At 43.6% G+C, this 13,307-nt stretch overlaps 1 protein-coding gene across 7 annotated transcripts in view; it reads left to right on the top strand.

Annotated features, from left to right (window-relative positions):
* Nucleotides 1–13,307, top strand: part of RIMKLB (ribosomal modification protein rimK like family member B) — a 104,087-nt gene that overhangs the window by 88,907 nt on the left and 1,873 nt on the right. For 4 of the 7 annotated variants that reach the window (XR_012646546.1, XR_012646543.1, XR_012646544.1 and 1 more), the window contains 2 exons: nucleotides 2,424–2,503; nucleotides 2,753–2,946. The exons of 1 other annotated variant lie outside the window; for it this stretch is intronic. The gene's annotated coding sequence lies outside the window, so the exon portion shown is untranslated. Of the gene's footprint in view, nucleotides 1–2,423; nucleotides 2,947–13,307 lie in introns of those variants that run through there. 2 more of the 7 variants (XR_012646547.1, XR_012646545.1) reach the window with 2 other exon arrangements.

The raw sequence follows: 13,307 nt of genomic DNA, 5'->3' as shown, positions 1-13,307 counted from the left end.
TAGATATGGGTTTTGTCCCTTGTGTCTGTTTGGTGGTATTGCCCATTTCTGATTTGGTGGCAAGTTGCTGTCTATCAGAGATAGAAATAGCATGACTGGGATATGCAGAGGTTTCTCTTCCCTTTGTCACTGCTTCTAAAACCAAAGCAACTGGGGGTGGGAGAGCAATGGTTTTGTCACTTCATTGCCCATTCCCACTTTTTGGAATTTCTTTCCCATAGGGAGCAAAGTGGAGAGGAGGAGGGGGAACCTGACTGCATTTTTGGCAAGCAGTAATTTTGCTTGTAAAATAAAATGCAGGTTTCATACAATCTGATTTCGTTCCTTCACTCAGCGATACTTCCAGGAGAGGCTCAAACCTGCTGTTTAGTAAGGAAGGAAGAGAAACAGAAGGAACGGGGAAGTTGAAAGTGCTCCCTGCCTTCAATAACTGCAACCTTTGTGACTGGCTTTTTATAGCTTCCTGATGTAGTTGTGGACATGTCTTACTAAAGAATGGCTGGCTGCAGAAAGCCCTTTGCTGCTGAGACATGCAATCTGTTTTGGGGAGGAATAGACTGAACAGTTGCCCGACCAACACATATAAATGAATTCAGTTTTAAGGCTTGGCTAGACTAAGAGAAAAAGATTTTTCTTTTTCTAAAGTTAGCTAAAATGTACTCTCTTTTTGTTTAAGAGCATATAGATCATTCACCTTTTACAAACGAGTTCCATGGCGAGGAGCACTGATATTTTAAATATCTGTAGAATGGACATGTATTTTAAAATTTTAGTTGGTTAAGGTGAACTCCCAGGGTGGATTTTAATGCCTTATTAAAATACACCTAGCCTAGTCTACTCTAGAGATATAAAATATTTTAGCTAAAGTTTTAAAAATACACCTTTTACATTAGTCTAGGCATACCCCATTCAAATACTGTGATTGAGACTCACTTCTCCCCCCGCCCTCCCAACTGTGAATGACCATACTTATTCCTCAAAGAAAGAGGTGATGTTTGGGCCCAAATTTTACTCAGTCTGCCTGCATACTTATACTATGCCTACTATGATGGCAGGAGAAGTTCTGTTTTGGGGCAAACTACAAACATTGTTCTTTGAATTTGCAGAGCACTAATACAATTGCCACAGCAACTGGTAGTGCCTTTCTAACATCCAGTTTTTTTAATTATTTGTTTTACTGTGGCCCTTTATCATTATTTCACTTAAAGGTTTGCTGCATTTGTATAACAATGTTAAATCCTTGGCTGGAATGAGGGCATTATGATGGGACCTATATTTTGTGGGTAGGTGGCTAATAGAATCTAGTTGGTAATAGATAATGTTTTATGGTATCAGAAAAACATGTATAGTCAGTATTCAGAGGGATTTTTAGTTCCGAGTCCATCAGTGTGAACTCTTTGTATTATCTGTGGCATCTCTAGTAAACTGTATGGCAATTTTGAGTTTTACAGGGAGAAGAATGCTATTTGTGGTTAAATCACTTCCACTAGAGTTAGAAATCCTGAGTTCTGTTCCTGCCCTTGCTGCAAATTTGTGTCACCTTGGGGGATTCAGTCAATTTCAGTAGTCAGCTTCCTCTAGTATTCACAAAAGAAGCATGGGGGAAGTTAAGGATACTACACTCCATCATGAGGATGTTGTGAAGATTAATTCACTCATGTCTTTAAAGCACTTAGATTCTTGGGAGAAGCTGAAGAAGATGTATTTTTGTATTCTTATTACCTAGGTAAATAAACAGGAAGTGCGGTGGAGCACAGCTCCATGAACTGGAAACCTAAATTTCATCTGACAGAGAGAATGGGTAGTACTTTGTGTGTACACTAGCTCCACTTTTCAGTGCCTTAATGTAGTTATAGGATAGAGGTCAAGATGGTTTGTGATGGCAGAATATCTGTGGTATGGAATGGGAAGACAGCTGTGGTTCTGCTTACATCTTAAATACTTCATTTCCATTTTTATAAGACTGAGTTCCCCCAGTGTCCTTGTGCAAAGTTTGTCAGCACTTTGGTGTAGCATAGTGTGCGTCACTCAGTTTCCACTCCCACAGGTAGTGGCCTTTTGCTGCTGTTGTATTTTACGCACACAGATTGCGCTTTAGTTGCATTAGGAAGACACTCAAGACAAATTGCCTAAATTTCTTCAGGGGAGTGAGAACATGATATGGCCCCATCCATCTGACAAATGCATGTATGATCAAACCCACACCAGCTTTCTAATTACGTTTCTGCCCATCTGTGGGGTAACATGGGAGCAGTAGCCCAAAATCACTGTCTGCTATAGGAGGCTTTGTACCCCTCCCTGAATGCCAGAAATATTTGTCTTCCATGTGGCAGTTTCTGAGGCTTTGTCAGTGGAAGAGCTGGAAAGAGAGAGATTGCAGTTTGACCCTACTAAATTTTTTACACAAATTTCTCCATATGAAGTCTTTCTGCAGGAATGTAATGCTGGTGAAAGGTGGAGGATCAACATCCACAGAGACTGAAATCCTCTATCCACAGGACAGGTAACACACAGGCACCAGTGGCCACACTTTCTCCCTGAGGGCTCACAGCTTCCACTGCACCTCACCTTCTGAGCTGGAGGGATCTTCCTTATGATCAAGAGGGGAGTTTGATTTACATGGCCTATTTAGTCCTTGGCATGTCTGCTGAAACGCCAGTAGTGGTGGTGGTTTGTGTGATGCCTGTTTGAATTTCTTTCTGACTGTAAATTCTCACAAACCAGACTGATTTTCTGTGCTTTATTTCTCTAGGTTTTGTGAAGCAGCAAGAAAAAGATCTTCCTCTCACCTTTTCTCTCACCATTACTCTCTTGATGATGAAGAGAGGGGAGAACACAACTGCGTAGGTGTGGGGCGACAGCCAGAATTTGAAATGAGATGACATGATGCTGCCTTTGTAACATGGAAAAACCAAATTAAAGTATTATGGATTGTAACTCACAAAAGTCTGAAGTTATTTTCAGTAGCTGGTTCTCTGCAAACCTATTTTTCTCTTCCTCTTTTGTGATCAATTTCTTAATGTGTCAGCTGACATAAAAATGTGGTGACCTCATAGCATTAGTATGGTGAAGACAAAAACATGCAGATAACTCAAATACTCTATTCTATAAATAAATGTATTTTCCCCAGCACATTTGATTCAGAAGGATGCCAAAATAATTTATGGAGTGGGCATGGGGTACAGTTGTGATGATTTTACTTTGCCAAAAGTTCTAGAAACAAAACATCAGGTTTTCAGTTATCAGATCTCTGCTATAAATTCAGATAAGATACATCACTTAAATACTTTGTTTCATTGTCTTTTTTATTCCAACAGTTTTAAAAGGAAAATCATCAAAACCATAATACAAAACATTATAATGGCCTAAGGCAGAGTGTGTATGCATGCACCTTTTTCCTGACTAAATGGAGTCAGAACTACTCAGCTATGTGTCATACCTCACTTATTGCTGAGCCGAAATGGAAATATTTTTAATGATTTAGATTGGAGGCTGTGCTTCTAACTTTTACCTCAGCTGTTATGAAATTCCAAGGAGCTACAGTGAAATACAACAATGATGTCCTAGGTAGCCATATATTTATTACAATATCTATTTCATGTGACAGTTGGGAATGTGTGGGAAAAAAGAACCTGAGATGTTTCATGTATAAATTTTGCATGTGTCACCATGGTACGGAACTGCAAGATAGGAGTAAAAAACATCATATAAGAAGAAAGGTAATCTTTGACTAACGCTTAATTTATAATTTGCCTTTGGAAAGCCTTATGAATGTGTGTTACAAAGACTGAAACAAACTTACAAGAAATCTAAATTGACACAAACACAATGAACACTTTGTCCTCCTGTTAAAAGACAAGAACTTTTGTTTCACACCCCCAAGAAATTCAGTTTCACATGGCCTCTTTGAGAGCCAGAGCAAAGACTGCAGAAGGCTTTGCAAAACACTGTAAGGGTTGACAAAATTTGCTGAGAACTTCTGGACATGCAAACAAGAGCCAAACTTAAGTGCCTTCGCTTATAGGAGCTGTTCTAGGATGACATGAGAGGCAAGGCCTGTTCAAGATCTGAAATAAATAAATAAATATATAAAAAAGCTTTTGAAGTTAAAATTAACTCCTTGAAGCAGTTTAGGGAATACCAAAATAGTAACATATCATGCAAAAAGCACCACTAGGCAAGCAGACAAACTGCATTGTCCAACTAGTTAAAGTTGCAAAGTACAATTTGGGCTGTTGAAGCCAAGAACTTCACAGGATTCATAAAAAATTAAGTACTTGGTTGATATGTGAATCATTCATTTTGTTTGAAAAATAGGCTGTTTCACTGGCTGATTATATACATACTGAATGCCTGTCCGTAGGATATCGCAATATCAGGGAATTATAGAACTAAACAACTAAAAGAGCTTTATTAGCAGACTTGTCCTTAAATTGAATCATTGTTAAATTATATATAGGACCACTAGAGATAATGCTTGGGCCTTTGAGATAGCATCATGCTTCTCTGTGATGAATACTACAACTTACTTTGTCCGCACAAGGCTGTTAACATGTGCTAGTTGACGTGGGAAGAAGGACCTGGGAAAAAGAATCACAGGATCTTTGGGCTGTGTTTTGTGATTCATCCAAAGATGGCTGCTGCAATTGTACAGTGCATCTAGCACCAATATTACACTTACAGATTTGGTAAAGAGTGCCCTTATTGAATCAGTAATGCTTTTCATTACATGGCTGTCCCTTAGATCAGTGGTTTTCAGTCTGCAGACTAAGCTTTCCATCAGGGTCTGCACTTCTGTTTGAAATTTTTTAGGGCTTTGGAAATGAAAAAGGTCGAAAAACACTGCCCTAGATATCACACCCCCCCAAGTTTTACCTGCAGTCAGTGAATGACCTTTTTGGTGGGGGATGAAAATCTGTAGCCAGTTCTGACTTTACCAAGAACCTTGTGCAATACATACTAAAATAATTTCTGGTGTGGTTTTAGAATGCAACTTGGCAATAGCAATCATCACAGCCTACCGCTGTACAATTTTGACGTCCAGGGTTATTTGTACTTTTTATTCTTGGTTTCTATGTATTAATTCAATGTCAGTAGATGCGAGGAATGTGATTTAATATGATGCGGTCACTAAACTAGTGTCTGCAGCTATTTGTCTGGGAACATAATTCCCAAATAAACACCTCAAATACAAATATCAAGAATGGCTGCCACCCTAGTAGCATAGTGGCCAGTTTGAGCCAATTACAACTTTCTTCGAATTTCTCTGTGACTTACCCTATTTTTTAAGTTATCTTACCCTCTAGCCTTACTTCTTGTCTCCAGTCTGGTTTCAGCTGCCTGCTTTTCTACCACTTTCCAAATCACCGTGGCTTACTCATATTTGCTATTCAATGGCTATTAACAGCCACTCTTTGATATTCAAATTACTTCCCCAAAAGGCCTATTGTCCTTTTTTCTAATGGAAAACCAGGTTTATTGTTTAGACATTAAACATTCCCTTGTAAGAATGTGAAGCCCAAGTGCAACAGCAGCTAGTAAATGGAAATGGAGCTGTCTAGATCCATTGCCAAAAATGGAGTGAATTAAGGGAGGTTAGAACACTGCATCAGTGCTGAAAAAAGCTGGAGATTCCCTGGTGATCTCTCCATCCTTTCTTTCCTTGCTACTCGGTGCTCAAATTTTCATCTGCCCACTCCCAGAAGGAACTGGTCAGCTGTAGTTCAAGAGTTATGCTGCTCTGTGTTAGATTAAATGTGTGTTGTTTTCCCCATCTTGTTTGTATTCCTTTGCATTCTTCCTTTTGGTTGGTGAGGGAACTACATATTGTGGCCCATGCTGTGATATCGGAAAAGCCCTGTATAAACTGTTCTGCCGCACTCCTGAATCTCAACAGCTCTTCATTGGAGGTCTTGTCAAAAACAAAACTAATTTCATGTAAGGGGGTCGAGTGGAGATGGTGATCTTGTTAGTACAAGCTTTGGAAAACCTCTTGATTTGGCTAGCCTTCATTCCCAGCTGTGTATGACATTAAGCAGGCAGTTGTGCTTTTACTGCTGCCCTTTCTTTCTCTGGATCAGTTTCCTCCAGTGCCTTTTGTTCTGTCACCTTGGCTGCTTCTCTGCGTCATTTCCCAACTCTTCTCCCCACAACACCTTTGCTGCGCCATTTTTGGCTCTGTTTTCGTAGCTACAGGTTGAACTTCTGGTCCAACACCTTTGGGACCTGACTGGTACTGAATGAGAGAATTTGCCAGACCACAGGAGGTAAATACTGTCTAGCACAGGGGCCAGCAACCTTTCCACGGCACAGTGCTGAAATGTGACCTTTTGACCCCTATGTATGGTCTGAGTGCTGTTGCTACTTTTTAAAGACACTGATAGACCACTTCATAAGAGTTTCATTAATAAGTTAAGATGCAAAGGTTACTGTTTCTGTCCTTACATCTCCATCTGGTCTGGTGTTGTAAATATCTAAAAATGTCCTGGATTTTAATATAGGCTGAACCACTCTTTTCCTGGATTCTCTGGTCTGGCAACATCCTTCGTCTGACTGGGGAAGGTGACGTGCCCCAGGATCTCTCCCGTAACCCCTCCGGCTGCCTCCCATCTGCCCAGGGGAGAAGTGGGGGTACATGAGAGATCCCTGACCCGACCTGTCTATGCAGAGGGGAAAGGAGAATGGTGAGCGGGGAGACAGATGCAAGAGATGCCCTCAGACTCCAGGAGGGGACTCAGTGGGAGTGAGGGGGGTGGGCAGTGCAGGCCCAGAGCCCATGTGCGGTTGCAGAACCAGCCCCCACCCCATCTCAGCAAGGTCCCTCTTTGCCTCCACGCCCTCACTGTTTGCAAACTGGACTGAGTCAGCAAGGAGTAGGGAAGTGTGAAACATAGGGAACACTGTTAAAGTACAGGTTAAAACTCTCAGGTCTGGCATGCTCTCCTCTGGCAGTGCCCTTTGTCTGGCAGGACAATGGATGTTGCTGGACCAGAGAGCTCTAACTGTGGAAAGCACAGCGGAGACCTGCTGGTGGCAGGGAGCCCCACTTGCAGCCCACTCTGGGGAGCCCCATAGAAGGGAGCCAGGTCAGGGAGCCCCACTACTGGGTGTCTGGCTGGGGTTGGGAAGCCCATTGTGGGGAGCCCAGCCCCAGTTGTGTGACCTACACCAGGGACTCCAGATGTGGCTAGGGCGCCTGGCCGGCAGCCCTGCAGCCAGGAGGACCCCCAGCTGGCCCAGGGGAGAGAGTCGGCCTGAGGCAGGGAGCTTAGCTGGCAGCCCTGCAGCTGCCCCCAGACTCACTCCCCCTCTATCCTGCTGGCAGCTCTGAAGGTGCCCCCCGTAAAAGCTCCCCCCTCTCTGCCCTGAGCCACTTACCTGAGCTTCACAGGCCTGAGCACAGGTGTGGACTCTGTTCCAAATGGAGCAGGCAGGAAGTCAGGTGCAGGTGCTTTGTATGTCCATCCACCAGTTTAGAGTCAGGGCTCATCCCTCTCTGCTCCCCCACTGCTTGAGGAGGAAGATGGGCAGAGCTCAGCTCCCCTGTAATGCTGTTGGGAACTTTGGCATGCATGCAGGGGGTTGCCGATCCCTGGTCTAGCAGCATCAACCCCTTCTTACTGGGCTCTTAAAAGACATTTTAGGGGAAAATTACAGCAAAATAACAGCACACAACATGGAGAGCCAGGACTGGTGGCTGTGAACAAACAGTATGATGATGGAAAACATGACCACACCTTTGGTAAGTGGTTGTCTGGCTAACTAAAATCATGCTGGATTACAGATGTTCTGGTTTAGAGATGTTCAGTCTGTAAATCAGAAGACGTCTATTTAAACAGGGATTATGGAGTCGGAACAACAGTGTCATCTTTCAAGATTTGCAGCTGCCTTATCAGATCATGGCCAAGTTCCCAAGCACCTGCCTTTGTTTCCTTCTGCTGTAATATGTGGATAATTTTGAGTGTATGGTTGCTCATTCTGACCTGTGAATGGTGCTGAGTAGAACTTGTTCAGGAAAAGCAATTGTAGCCACTCCCTACTTTGTTCCACTGCTGTTGTTCTTGGGTGCAGTTCAGTTTTATAAAAACCCTTTTTGTCTGGGTTCATTTTCTTGCAGTACTCTGAAACAGGTGTGATGAAAAGAGATGCTTGCTCCACTCTTCCATCTCTGATGTTAATCGCTATGATAGCAACTCTAACAAGGTGCTCTGTTCTGGGGCGGGAGGGGGGAAACAAATGGTCCTGTGTTTCAAACATATCAGACAGCTCTAAAGTGCATTTACTTGTTAGTATTCTAGAGAATAAATTGGGTGGGTGTGTAGGTCAGGATTGGTGATCTAGTGGCTAGATGGGAGTGCCACAAGACTTGGACTACTGTGTTCTTTTCCTGGCCTGGTCACTGACTTACTGTATAAGATAACAAAAAGCAGTCAAGTAGCACTTTAAAGACTAGCAAAATAGTTTATTAGGTGAGCTCTCGTGGGACAGACCCACTTCTTCAGACCATAGCCAGACCAGAACAGACTCAATATTTAAGACTTAATATTTAATATTTAATATAATATAACTATTGAGTCTGTTCTGGTCTGGCTATGGTCTGAAGAAGTGGGTCTGTCCCACAAAAGCTCACCTAACAAACTATTTTGCTAGTCTTTAAAGTGCTACTTGACTGCTTTTTGTTAGTGTGTAGACCAGTACGGCTTCCTCTCTGTTACTGTATAAGAAGTGGGTCTTGCCCATGAAAGCTCATTACCTAATAAATTTCATAGCCTTTTCAGTGTCATGGGACTGCTTGTTGTTTGCGAAGCTACAGACTAACATGGTTACCCTGCTGTGACTTAACTGTGTGAGCTGAGGCATGCCACATGACATCCTGTGCCTCAGGCTTGCAACTTTATAGATGGAGGAACTAGGAATGTACCCCCTGCCAGGTTTTTGTGACCCTTAACTCCGCAGAGTTCAAGAAGCACTTTACTGTCTGTGGGTGGAAATCAAGGGTGAGAGGCAAAGTGGTATTTTAAATGCAGGTTTAGACAGATCCTATGAGGAGCATCCACAGAGACTAAATCAAGTCATTTTTTCTGTTTCTCACTCCCTGCCCTTGCTGATCTTTTGAAGTGAATGGGTGTAGTGGCAAGAGAAAGACCTGCCTGATCCATAGCTAGTTAAGATGAATGATCACCATTAATCTCTGGGAGCCTTAACCTAGCTCCTAGCAGAGAGGGTCTCTGTGTGATTGAGCTCACCTTTCCAAATTACTTGGATTGGTTCCCTGTCTGTCTCCACAAAGAAGCCAAGCTAATTTGACCTTCATTAGCACTTTGTTGCTGAGGAGCTAGCTCTAAAACAACAAAGTAGCTTCCTGGAGGTATTTGGGGCCCTGAGGCACCTTCCTATAGCCAGAGGAAGTCTTGTCTGTGCCCACCAGTTCCCAGTTAAACTTCAGTTTTGCCTCAGATCACCACTTTGCTTAACATGTAGCACTTGGATACATTTACAGTGACATCATGTATAAGTTTATTTATCAAAGAGAGGTTGAAGCAGTAGGAACTGGAAGAACCAGACACTGATGGTTACGGGTGAAACAAAGTCATACTGTGCATTTTGAAGCCTGGAATTAAGTCAATAAGATACTCTAATGTCTTGTAAAATATTGCTCACCAAAAATCCTTGCAGTGTTTTACAGCAAAGTCACTTGTTTCTGGAGGCAACTGTGCTGTTGGATTGCCTCCCTGGTGAAGGATTCTTTGTTTCCTTATTCACCCCATGATCATTTGTCTTCAGTAATAAACAGGGCCCTCCCTGCTGCTTTTTCATCTTGTAGATTTTGCAGTTGCTCAAGTTACAGTGTGAGGCAAACAATACACAATATCTGAATGGAGTGACAGGGAAATGGCTGTCTACTTCCTCCCTGAAAGGAACACTTTGGACATATAAGAAGTCCTGTGGCACCTTCTAGACTAACAGATATTTTGGAGCATAAGCTTTTGTGGGCAAAGACCCACTTCATCTGATGAATTAGTCATTTTCTTGCCCTCTGTTGGACCCACTCCAAGGCATCCGCATCCTTTCTGTACTGGGGGACCCAGAAGTGGATGCAGTATTTCAGATGTGGCCTCACTAGTGCCAAATACAGGGGAATAGTAACTTCTCTAGTCAATGTCAGAATGGGTTGGAGCACATCACAGTCCATTCCTGGAAACTGGAATTTCTTGCTCCAGCTCAGCTTCTTGAGGCTCTGCCCCCTACTCCACCCGCTCATCCAAGGGTCTGCCTTCTACTCACTCTTCTCTGGCACATGCAACCAGCATCTGATGAAGCTGGTCGTTGCCCATTAACGCTTATGCTCCAAAATATCTGTTAGTCTATAAGGTGCCACAGGACTTCTTGTTCTCGAAGATACAGAGTAACACAGCTACCTCTCTGATACTTTGGACATGTTACCTCTTAATGAACTACTTTAACTCCTAAGACCTTGACTCATCATTTTCAGTATTGATACATAAGTCTTTACGTATTACTTACACATCCATTTCACAATGATGACTGCCACTGGTTCTCAGTATAGCCCTTACGTGCTACCCTTTGTGAACACTTATCTGACCTGGGGGTCCCATAAATCCCTGCATTTCCCCTGTGCACCTGCCAGTTGGAACCAAGGACCTGGGCAGTAGGTGAACCCTAGCCTTGCTCGCTTCCATCTGAGACCCTGCTCTCTTGCCTCGAGCAGCTCAGGGAGCCCTAGCCAGCCCTTCTATCAGTGCCAGACTGAGCTGCCACCTCCTTCCTCCCTAGGCTCCAGCCCATGGCAGCCTGCCCCCTGCCTCCTTCCCCTCCCCCAGGTGGCCCCAATACCACCTTGGGCTGTCCCTGACAGCTGGTGGACCAAATACTGGGGCTATTGGCCAGAGCTGAGCCCCTGCCAGCCTCAGCTAGATGAGGTGGGAGGGTAGAATCTCTGGGCACAACAGGGAGGAGGGTCATTGATTGGTTCAGGGGAGCCTTAGCCTCCCATGCCTACCCCATGCTACCCACCATCCATGTCCATGGGGTCTCTAGGTCACAATGCTCATTTTACAGAACAAGTGTTTTACAAGTCTGAGAGCTTACAGTATGTGAGAGCTTGAGGCCCTGGGCAAAGTGGACATCTGCCTTAAGTCATAGAATCCTAGGGCCAGAAGGGACCTCAGGAGATCATCTAGTCCGCCCCCTGTCTAAAGCAGAATCAAACCTAACAAAATCATCCCAGCCAGGAAGAACCTCAAGGGATGAAGATTCCACAGCCTCTCTATGTAACTCATTCCAGTGCTTTACCACTCTCCTGGTGAAATAGTTCTTCCTGATATCCAGCCTACACCTCTCCCTTTGTAACTTCAGACCATTGCTCCTTGTTCTGCCATCCATTGCTACTGAGAACAGCCTCTTTCCATCCTCTTTAGATCCTCCTTTCCGGAAGTTGAAGGCTGACAACAAATCACCCCTCACTTTTTTCTTCTGCAAACTAAATAAGCCCAAATCCCTTAGCCTCTCCTCATAGGTCGTGTGCTCCAGCCCCCTAATCATTTTCTTGCCCTCTGTTGGACCCACCCCAATGCATCCACATCTTTTCTGTAATGGGGGATCCAGAAGTGGATGCAATATTCCAGATGTGGGCTCACTGGTGCCAAGTAGAGGGGAATAATAACTTCTCTAGTCAATGCCAGAGTGGGTTGGAGCACATCACAGTCCTTTCTTGGAAACCGGAATTCATTGCTCCAGCTCAGCTTCTTGAGGCTCTGCCACCTACTCTACGCTCTCACCCGAGGGTCTGCCTTCTACTCACTCTTCTCTGGCACATGCAACCAGCCCAAAAACTGCTGCACTCTGCCCACTGCTCTGGTTATACCCTCCTTCCCACTCAGCACTTGGGCATGGAGGTGCATTGCAGAGCTGTATGAGTGGGAAAGGATGCATTTGCATCCTGAAAGCAACATATTTATTTCCGCAGAAAAAAAATTATTAAAAGCATTTGCTGTCACTTTAACTAGCATTGTGACAAGTATCAGAGAGGTAGCTGTGTTAGTTTGTATCTTTGAGAACAACAAGAAGTCCTGTGGCACCTTATAGACTAACAGATATTTTGGAGCATGAGCTTTCGTGGGTAAGTCTATAAGGTGCCACAGGACTTTTTGTTGTTGTTTAACTAGCATTGTCACTGTGTCTGCAGAGCTGAAAGGAGAATCTATTTTCTTCAGTTATCTCTAAGTGCGGGTCCTCAGCTTGAGACACCCACAACCTGATTTGGTTGAAGATGCTGAATATCCATTCATATTAGCTGGAGCAGAGAATGCTTAGCCCCTCTGAATACCAGACCAAAGAATAGTAACAGAGAGGAAGCCGTGCTAGTCTATACACTATCAAAACAAAAAGCAGTCAAGTAGCACTTTAAAGACTAGCAAAATAGTTTGTTAGGTGAGCTTTCGTGGGACAGACCCACTTCTTCAGACCATAGCCAGACCAGAACAGACTCAATATTTAAGACACGGAGAACCAAAAACAGTAAGCAAGGAGGACAAATCAGAAAAAGATAATCAAGGTGATTCTGATTTTTCTGATTTGTCCTCCTTGCTTACTGTTTTTGGTTCTCCGTGTCTTAAATATTGAGTCTGTTCTGGTCTGGCTATGGTCTGAAGAAGTGGGTCTGTCCCACGAAAGCTCACCTAATAAACTATTTTGCTAGTCTTTAAAGTGCTACTTGACTGCTTTTTGTTTAGACTGAGCCAAGTATGCAGACGAGCCCCTATAGTGACTCAGAAAGTTCCCATCACGATTTAAACTATGTGTTAATGTGCCGAATTTGAATATAAAAGCCGGCTCGGCTGTTTCCCTTTCCAGAATGGTGCGATAATTCTTCTTCAGTAACACACATACCTTTAGGTCATTAACAGAATTCCCCATTCCATTAAAATGGAATGACCAAAGACCAAAAGGAAAAAAGAAAAAAGACCAAAGAATGCTCAGGTTAGCCATTCAAAAGCAGAAGTATCCCAAGTCGCAGGCAATTCACAAAACTTGTGTCTTTGCCCTTACTATTGTAATTGACTACATCTACACGAGAAGCATCTGTCGACAGAAGTGAGTGCTGGAAGAGATTTTCTGGCAAAACTTCCATCCACAGATTGCATCTACGCATAAAAGTAGATTGAAAGAGCACTGTCGACAGAGCAGTCAGACTGCCCAGCCCTCTTTTGACAGAACAACTGACTGGAAGCTCTGCAGACAGGGCTGCCTGGTGAATTGGAAGCCCTCTCTGTCGACAAAAGGGCCCC

This window comes from Carettochelys insculpta, chromosome 1 (assembly GCF_033958435.1).
Source record: "Carettochelys insculpta isolate YL-2023 chromosome 1, ASM3395843v1, whole genome shotgun sequence".
Taxonomy (NCBI): domain Eukaryota; kingdom Metazoa; phylum Chordata; order Testudines; family Carettochelyidae; genus Carettochelys; species Carettochelys insculpta.
The sequence above is the reverse complement of the archived record's forward strand: the minus strand, read 5'-3'. Positions and strand labels throughout refer to the sequence as shown.